At 36.9% G+C, this 9,619-nt stretch overlaps 1 long non-coding RNA gene across 1 annotated transcript; it reads left to right on the forward strand.

Annotated features, from left to right (window-relative positions):
* The first annotated feature begins 2,412 nt into the window (after positions 1-2,412).
* Positions 2,413-3,366, forward strand: LOC107790721 (uncharacterized). The gene is made up of 3 exons (XR_001649087.2): positions 2,413-2,612; positions 2,832-2,886; positions 3,125-3,366. It is a non-coding gene; the product is annotated as an uncharacterized LOC107790721 (long non-coding RNA).
* The last annotated feature ends 6,253 nt before the right edge of the window (positions 3,367-9,619 follow it).

Consider the following 9,619-nt stretch of genomic DNA (forward strand, 5'->3'; position numbering starts at 1 on the left):
TTAGGGCTCGAAGCTTGGTGACCTGACTCCGGATCTCAACCTGATTATGAAGATGCTTCTCCGATCCAATGCATTACCATCTCGACCAGTTCGTACGAAAGACTAACCGGTTTTTACCGTATATAGTAAATAATATAGCCACGGATTTATTACGATGATAAAATATTATAGCTGACTGTTAGTTTTTGCCACAAACTGAAAGTTACTATAGCAAAAGTAACCTTTTAACCATAATAAATTATTTAAAATAAAATATTATAGCTAAACAGATAGTTTTGCTTCAGGTCCTGAAAATTTATGGTAATAGTTGGCTTAGTAACTACAATTATTTGTCATTAAGGAATAATTTGACCACGAATTTATTGTTATAGTAAAGTTTCGTAGCTAATTATTAGATTTTTCCACGAGTTGAAACTTGCTATAGTAATAATAATGTTTTGGGCATATTAAATTATTCGAAAAAAATATTGTAGCTAAATGAGTATTTTTGCTTCAAATTATAAAGAAAATAAAAATAGTTAGGCTTGAATAAATGAAAATGGTTGTCAATAAAAAAATGATGAATATTTTTGCGCAATTATGAAAATTCATGACAAGAGTTATCTAACACTATTACGTAATGAAAAGTTAATGTCAAATGTAACAGTTATATTTTTCTTAAATATAGGAAAATAGTAATTGTATATGATTATGAAAGAAAATATTAATTATATATGAAATTAAAGAATTATTTAACTTTCAAATAACTAAAATTAAAATGCAAAATTAATCGTCATTCTCAAATAGTAGATCAGTTGTTACCTGCTTATATTAGCAAAACTTATCAATTGACTTCTTAATATCAAACTCATATTTTATTTGATTGCACTTGTTGTTAATTATATAATTTTTTATGTAATTTTTAAATTATTATTAATATTTATAGATATTTATGTATGTATATACTTTATTATTTTTAAAATAAGTGTACTTACATTTTCTAAAAAGGTATTCATATTGAAGACTTTAATTGTTGTAGTATTTATGTTTATGGTCCTTAATTATTTATAAAGCACTTAATCATTTATATTTAAGAAGTCATTTTAAAATAAGCGCTCATATATTGAAGAGCTTTCTTGGGGGAGGGTTGGTGCATTTAGTTTTGATAATGACCAAAGGCTCCAAATATATACAAGGAGCATATTTAACACTAAAAGAAAATAATGATAATCTTAATGGAAAAAAGAAAAAAGAAAAAAAAAGTATATTAAAATAATAAGATTTGCGATGAAAAATTAAATTTATCGCTAATTTTTACCCTGATATATGATGACAAATTTAAAAACGGGATTTCTATTGATAATAGTATTAATTGTATTAATTTTTATATAATTTTCTTGTATCTAGTTACCCTAACAACTTGGTCTTCTTATAAAATCAGTATTAGTTGTACGTCCAATTTTAATTAAAAATATTGAATTATATATTATTAATGTGTGAATAAATAATATATAGAATTAAACATCAGTAGTATTATACCAAGTACATTGTATAACTAATTTTTTTTATAGGTAATAAAATATGTTATAATGATATGGATTTACTATCTTAATAACTAGTATTAATTATCATAAATTAAATTATACATTGAATCTAAGAATTGAAAATTTAGTATTATTCTTATACATGAAGGAGATCTTGTCTCTCTTGTGAGTATTATTTGTATTTAAGAATAGTCGTATTTTCACTATTATTACTCTTATTGTTTTTAGTATAATTTGTATTTAAAAATAGTTACATATTTTACCATTGTTAAATTTACTTTTGTATAAAAGTTAATATGACCGATATAGGGGGTGTATAACAAAAACAAAATAGTATATTTTTGGTAAATAATAAATATCATAATTCATTCTAAACAAAATATTACTTGAAAGTTTCAAATATACTTTAAATAAGTATATAATTATAATTAGTTAAATTTAAATATCTGAATATATTACCTTTAAACAATTATGTGCTTGTATATATCTATATTGCTTACCAGTTATATTCAATTTAGATAAGTATTAAAGTTATTGATTTAATGATCTACTAGTATTTTAATAAATTAACAATTATCATAAATCTAACTTAACACTAAAAATGAAGAAGCTAATATTATTGAAATATGAACGTATAACAAAACAAACAATATCATCTAGTCTAGGATGAAAAAAGAGGTAAAGAAAAATATATTTTAGAATATCTTTATTTCATGCAAATAGTTGATTTTTTTCTATTTTAGTTAAATGTAACTCTTTTGGTTTATTATAGGTACTTTTCTTACTTTTATTAGCATTTATGGTATTTGTATTTTTTTCCTCTTATATTTATGGTATTTGTATTAAGAAGTAAAATAAAGCAAAATATAAAAGAAAAGAAACACAAACTAAATCCCTAAACCAAAACCTAAACCTACTCTCCCTCAGCCGCCACTCTCCCTCCCCACTTTCTTATTTCTTTCTTTTGCCATTAGTAGTCGGCATTAATTCAAGGCTATGAGGAAGACAAAGAGGATCAACAAGAGTGTATCCTCATTGCGATCTCCATTTATGGACAAAATTTTAACTTGTTGGTTCGTCTCTTCCCAGGTGAGATCATGTATCTATATCATAGTATTTCTGAATCTTCTTACGCCTACTTGAGTTTGAGTTTTTTAGTTCAATTTTACGGGTTATTCCAGCAATTTGATAGATATTACGCCTTATTTTTTATAAGTGGTGAGTGCAATTTTAAAGATTTGATAGATTTTGTGCCTTACACCTAATTGACTTGGGTTTCTGCTTCAATTGTTTGTTTTTGATTTATAGGTTGCTCAAGAGAAAAGTGTCTTTGAGAAATTGTATTCTCTTCTAATGCCAAATTGTAAGTTTTTCTTCCTTTTTTCCACCTTCTTAAGTTTTATGATGTTTATTTAAATGTTTTTTTTTCTTTTGTGTTGAAACAAGTTTAGATCTTTTTTGCACCTGATTCATGGCTAAGTTTTTGCTTATTCCATGATTCATTGAATTTTTAATTATTAACTGTAAATGCATCTAACTTGTATATGTTCTAATAATTCAAATATAAATTTCTCATAAGATCATTTTATTTTATATTTCAGTCTAGTGATTACGGAGAATGCTTCATATATTATTGGATGCATAAAAATCAATGGTTGCGATGAGGGTGGTAACATAAATCATCAAGATCAAACGGGGGTGACAACATGAATCATCAAGCAAATGTTTATGTTCGTTTAACGTGGAATGTCGTATATTATTTTTTATCTCTATTGCCATCAAGCCATACCGGCTAGTTCTTTTCTTCAAATTTTATTTATTTATTGTAAAAGAGTTATTCACTGCAGATACTATTAATTGGTTAATATAAATGTGTATCTTAGAATTTATTTTGTGAAATTTTTTAAATGTCAATTTGTGTAGAATAAGTTATTTCTCAAGCTAATATGTTATTACTATTAGTTTTAATATAACATGCAGAGCCATATAATAATTGAAAATTTTTAGACAAAAATAAAATAGCGGAGAAAAAGGGTGGTAGGAACTTTCATCGCTACTAAAATCAATATTCTGTCAAAAAATAATAATAAAATAATCTAACCTCGACTTTTATTGTATGATTTGTAGCCATAAAACTTTTTGTCCATAGCTAAACAAAAATACGTTTGCCACGGACTAATATATGTGTTTACCCGAAAAATGGATAGAGTTGAATTTATACGTGGTATAACTTGGTGCAAATTGGAAAAGTAAGTAGAAATATATCGAATATTGATTGTAAAAAAGGAATAAAATACAAACCAAATTGAGTAGAGAATGATTTATAAACAAGCAAGATGAATCAATGTCCAAAGCCCAAAAAGGGATAATCTCTACTATATATCTGTGTAAATATCTTTGAAATGTGAGAGTGTATTGATGTCTGAATCTTGAATGCTCCTTACAGAAATGATAGCCACTATTCATATAGTGGAGGAATCCTACTTTAGATATAATTAAAAATACATGGTAGGGATCCCATGATAGATTAGTTAATTAGTTTTTCTTTAATTCCCGCCAAGATTCTCTCCTTTGGTGCAGCTACAATGGCTCTTTGTCTCTTAGCTCGATCTTGGTCGGTCTTGGTATTGGTCGATCTCTGGATCTCGAGCTCAATATTGACTAGAGCTCGGTATTGACTCGAGCTCGATATCGATCCGAGCTAGGTATTGATCGGTCTGGATCTCGAGCTCGATAACTTGGCTTCAAATCTCATCTCGATATTATGATGACGACCCTCGGTCCATCATGTTCCAATCTCGACTAATTACACGAAGGAAAAAAACGGTTTTGATCGTATATAGATAGTCCCCTTGTTTCTCGGAAGGAATGTGGCGAGAAACGACAAGATTTTTCGAACTCCAACTAGGTGGGAGATGACATCAGTGATGAGCCCGATTATGACGTATGCGACCAACGTCCCATCGGTCCAGTTACCAAGATATTAAATGTTTGTCAATCGTTGGTTGACCACTACCGGTTCTGAGCCGTCATCATCAGGCCTATAAATATTCAAACTTTTATTCACATCCAAACTTTTTACTCAAAAGTTTTTCCTCTACTCTCGTATCTTCTTCAAAAATCCCTCTGCTTTATATATTTTACAGCACAAACAAACCCAATTGACTTTTCCTCTATTCATTAATGGCGAAAATCTCCAAGACAGTGCTGCAGAAAGAGGTCGTTTCTACATCGTAGCCTACCGGCGGCGAGGATGCGGCGGAGCCTCTCCCCGAGGAGTTTGTTCCGGTAGGGTGCTCGACTGTCATTGATTTCAAAATCGAAAAACCCTCTTCGGTACCGAGCCAATGTGAGCCAATCTCGAGGTACCAATGTTCAATCACCGAGAAAATTCTCGAAAAGGTAAAAAAGGAATGCAACTGGGGCGACAAGCACGTGGTAGTCCCATCGCCCGAAGAATCAATTATTACCCACGTGGAAGGGTTCTTAAGTATTTATACTTACCCTTTCACGTTGGGTCCATTAGATCCCGTCATCGTCGCTTTTTGTAAAAGATACGACGTGACCCTTGGCCAAATTCATCCTTCGTTTGGGAGAATAGTGATTCTTCTCCGATTCTTCTCAAGCAAAATCGAGGGGTGTCTTCTCACCCTCAATCACCTTATGCGCTTTTATAGTCCCTGACTCTATCGAGGAGGGTTGATCAAGCTAGCTCGCCGAGCCACTAAAGCATCGTTCTCAAGTATATTTGAAACTCGTGATCGAGGTTGGATGGGCCGGTTTGTTCGAGTCAAAACCTCGGACCTGATTTCTGCCACCGACTTGCCATTTTCTGAGAAATGGAATATGAGTCGTGAGTATTTACTTCCTTTCGAGCATTTTAATATGGGGCCGCCTTTCATTTTCTTGATCCACTCTTTCTTTTCTATTACAGTTGTGGCTTAGATGCCGGAACCGATCTCAGACCTTAAACAATGGGTTGAAGGTCTCGTGCTGCAGAGAATGTACTCTGAGCGTGCTTAGGTGGAACTATCAAAGGGTCGATGGGAGGCCCGTAGCCACGGTTAGTCTCTTTCTCAATTTGTTTGTAGCTCGATCTTCTTCACTTACTTACCCTCATTTTTTTCCTTTGTAGGACTCGGGAAAGATGTTGTTATGAGGCCCCCATTTGGTAATGAAGAGGTCCCTGTCCCTAAGCTGGTTAAAGAGAGGAAAAGAAAAGATGCACCGAGTTCCCCAGTCTCGGACAAGAAAAATCTGGTGAAGAGAACTCGCAAACCCAAGGGGGGCTCCTATATCGTGCCTTTGGACTCGATCTGTCGATTAAGGAATGATCCCGAAGAAGAAGAAGAGTTAGCCTGTGTGTGGGGCAATGTTGTGATACAACAATCCTCCGAATCAGCGGAGCTTAACAAGGGAGTTCTGGCCATGATTCCCGAACAAGGGAAAGCCGAGAATATTCCATCTCGAACTGAGATGGTCGAGGGAGAGACCAAGGGCAAGACATCTTGGGAAGAATATATCTCGAAGGACGAGCTTGGGATAGTAGATATTACTGGATCCCCTCAGTTTTCGGATGCCATGATCCGCGAGGCCACCATGTTGGAAGGTCGCTCTTACGAGGGCATTCAGGAGTCGTACGATATTCATGGCTTCTTGGACGGGCTCGAGTCTGCTGCTTTGGAGGATATTACCGGGTTTGGTAGATTACCGGTACCGAAGAAAATATCATGGTCGGGTGCTATTGAATCTTCATCGGGCCCAAAATTGGTGGACCGATTCTCGCCCCCCTAGTGTTGATCCCGACCATAGGCGAAAATAGTACTCTCCGTCCTGGAGGATGCTCGAGTTTTTTCTCCCCTCGTGGGGGTTGCTAGTTACCTTCGGTCCTTGGTGACCGAAGAGGACCAAACAGTAATGAACGTGGTAAGACCTGCCTGCCTTTCTAACGAGGCCCAACATGCTCTGAATCAGGTAACTTCGATGGCATCATTGTTGTTTCTCTTATATTTAGATATGTAGTTAATTCTAACATTTTTCCTATGTTTGTAGGCTTCGGTGCTGCATCACGAGGCCTTCCTCTGAATCCGAGAGGAGCATGAGGCTGAGGTTCGGAACCTCACTGAGAAGAGTGACCATTACAAGCTTCTTAGTGAGAAACTTCGAGCAGATTTGACAGCAGCTTGGGAAAAGCACGAGGAGATGGCTGAGCAAGTATTCTGAATTTTCCATGATAGTGAAGGTGAATTGGAGATAACCACTAACGATCCGATTCTGCAGGTTCAGTAAAGGATCAAGCAGATCAAACGGCTCAACTCACAAGTAGATGGGCTACTGGCTGAGGCGGAAGAATTTAAAAAGAATATGGATATCCTTGCCTCAAAAAAGGAATCCGTTCAAGCTCGGTTGGAGTGGTCTGAGGCCCAACTTCGATCTGCGAAAGAAAATGCCTCGGTGCTGATCGAGAGGATGAAGGAGCTTCAGCATCGGTTAGATTTGGCTATTTCTGATAAAGCAAGCTTGGCTGATGAACTTGAAGTGGCTAGATCTGAGGTGATCGAGGCCAATAAAAGAGCTGATACTAAAGTGGCCCAGTTCAGGATCAATGTTGAGGTCAACCAAGCCAAAGCCAAGAGCATGGTCGAGCACGCTAAATGGCAGGCTCGGAGAGAAGCACTTGGGGAGGTCAGTGCTCAGGGCTTCGATGTTAGAGCCGAAATTAAAATTGCCAAGGCGGGGGAAAACAAGGCTCGAAGGCTGGCCTTCCCTGAGGAAGACTCTGATAGCTCGAGCGAATCTGAAGGTGGGGAAGATGCCGAGGACGCGGCCTCCGATGAAGACCAAGCCATTTAGGATCTTAGGTAGTTGTTGTTATTTCTATTGAGGCTGCTTCCGGTCTTTGTAAAAGACTTCCTTCGGGCCGAGTTGCCTTTGCAAAAGATTTGTATATAAAACTTTTTTCCCCTTTTTGGCTTCCAAATCTTTTATTTTTTAGTTAATTCATACAAAGGTCAAAAGTGTCTTAGCATTGAATAATTATTCGAAGGTCGAGTGAGTGTTTTCTCGAACTCAAAGTAAGAGTAGCCCTTAGGCTTAATGGTCGAGTGAGTGTTTGCTCGAACTCGAACTAATGTAGCCCTTAGGCCTTATATTCAACTAAGTGTTTTCTCGAACTCGAGTTAATGTAGCCCTTACGCTTAATGGTCGAGTAAGTGTTTGCTCGAACTCGAAGTAAGAGTAGCCCTTAGGCTTAATGGTCGAGTGAGTGTTTGCTCAAACTCGAGTTAATATAGCCCTTAGACTTTATAGTCGAGTGAGTGTTTGCTCGCACTCGAAGTAAGAGTAGTCCTTAGGCTTAATGGTCAAGTGAGTGTTTGCTCGAACTCGAAGTAAGAGTAGCCCTTAGGCTTTAATGGTTGAGTGAGTGTTTACTCGAACTCGAGTTAATGTAGCCCTTAGCCTTAATGGTCGAGTGAGTGTTTGCTCGAACTCAAAGTAAGAGTAGCCCTTAGGCTTAATAGTTGAGTGAGTGTTTGCTCGAACTCGAAGTAAGAGTAGCCCTTAGGCTTAATGGTCGAGTGAGTGTTTGCTCGAACTAGAATTAATGTAGCCCTTAGGCTTAATAGTCGAGTGAGTGTTTGCTCAAACTCGAAGTAATGTAGCCCTTAGGCCTTATGGTCGAGTGAGTGTTTGCTCAAACTCGAGTTAATATAGCCCTTAGGCTTTATGGTTAAGTGAGTGTTTGCTCGAACTCGAAGTAAGATTAGCCCTTAGTCTTGGTCGAGTGAGTGTTTGCTCGAACTCGAAGTAAGAGTAGCCCTTAGGCTTAATGGTCGAGTGAGTATTTGCTCGAACTCGAGTTAATGTAGCCCTTAGGCTTAATGGTCGAGTGAGTGTTTGCTCGAAATCGAAGTAAGAGTAGTCCTTAGGCTTAATGGTTTAGTGAGTGTTTGCTCGAACTCGAATTAAGAGTAGCCCTTAGGCTTAATGGTCGAGTGAGTGTTTGCTCGAACTCGAACTAATGTAGCCCTTAGGCTTAATGGTCGAGTGAGTGTTTACTAGAACTCGAGTTAATGTAGCCCTTAGCCTTAATGGTCGAGTGAGTGTTTTCTCGAACTCGAGTTAATGTAGCCCTTACGCTTAATGGTCGAGTAAGTGTTTGCTCGAACTCGAAGTAAGAGTAGCCCTTAGGCTTAATAGTCGAGTGAGTGTTTGCTCGAACTAGAATTAATGTAGCCCTTAGGCTTAATGGTCGAGTGAATGTTTGCTCGAACTCGAAGTAATGTAGCCCTTAGGCCTTATGGTCGAGTGAGTGTTTTCTCAAACTCGAGTTAATGTAGCCCTTAGGCTTTTTGGTTGAGTGAGTGTTTGCTCGAACTCAAAGTAAGAGTAGCCCTTAGGCTTAATGGTCGAGTGAGTGTCTGCTCTAACTCGAAGTAAGATTATCCCTTAGGCTTAATGGTCAAGTGAGTGTTTGCTCGAACTCGAAGGAAGAGTAGCCCTTAGGCTTAATGGTCGAGTGAGTGTTTGCTCGAACTCGAACTAATGTAGCCCTTAGGCCTTATAGTCAACTGAGTATTTGCTCGAACTCGAGTTAATGTAGCCCTTAGGATTTTATGGTCGAATGAGTGTTTGCTCGAACTCGAGTTAATGTAGCCCTTAGGCTTAATGGTCGGGTGAGTGTTTGCTCGAAATCGATGTAAGAGTAGTCCTTAGGCTTAATGGTTTAGTGAGTGTTTGCTCGAACTCGAATTAAGAGTAGCTCTTAGGCTTAATGGTCGAGTGAGTGTTTGCTCGAACTCGAACTAATGTAGCTGTTAGGCTTAATGGTCGAGTGAGTGTTTGCTCGAACTCGAGTTAATGTAGCCCTTAGGCTTTTATGGTCGAGTGAGTGTTTGCTCGAACTCAAAGTAAGAGTATCCCTTAGGCTTAATGGTCGAGTGAGTGTTTGCTCGAACTCGAGGTAAGAGTAGCCCTTAGGCTTAATGGTCGAGTGTGTGTTTGCTCGAACTCGAACTAATGTAGCCCTTAGGCTTAATGGTCGAGTGAGTATTTTCTCGGACTTGAGTTAATGTAGCCCTTGGGCTTTGTAGTCG

Source organism: Nicotiana tabacum, chromosome 2 (genome assembly GCF_000715075.1).
Source record: "Nicotiana tabacum cultivar K326 chromosome 2, ASM71507v2, whole genome shotgun sequence".
In the NCBI taxonomy this organism is placed as follows: domain Eukaryota; kingdom Viridiplantae; phylum Streptophyta; class Magnoliopsida; order Solanales; family Solanaceae; genus Nicotiana; species Nicotiana tabacum.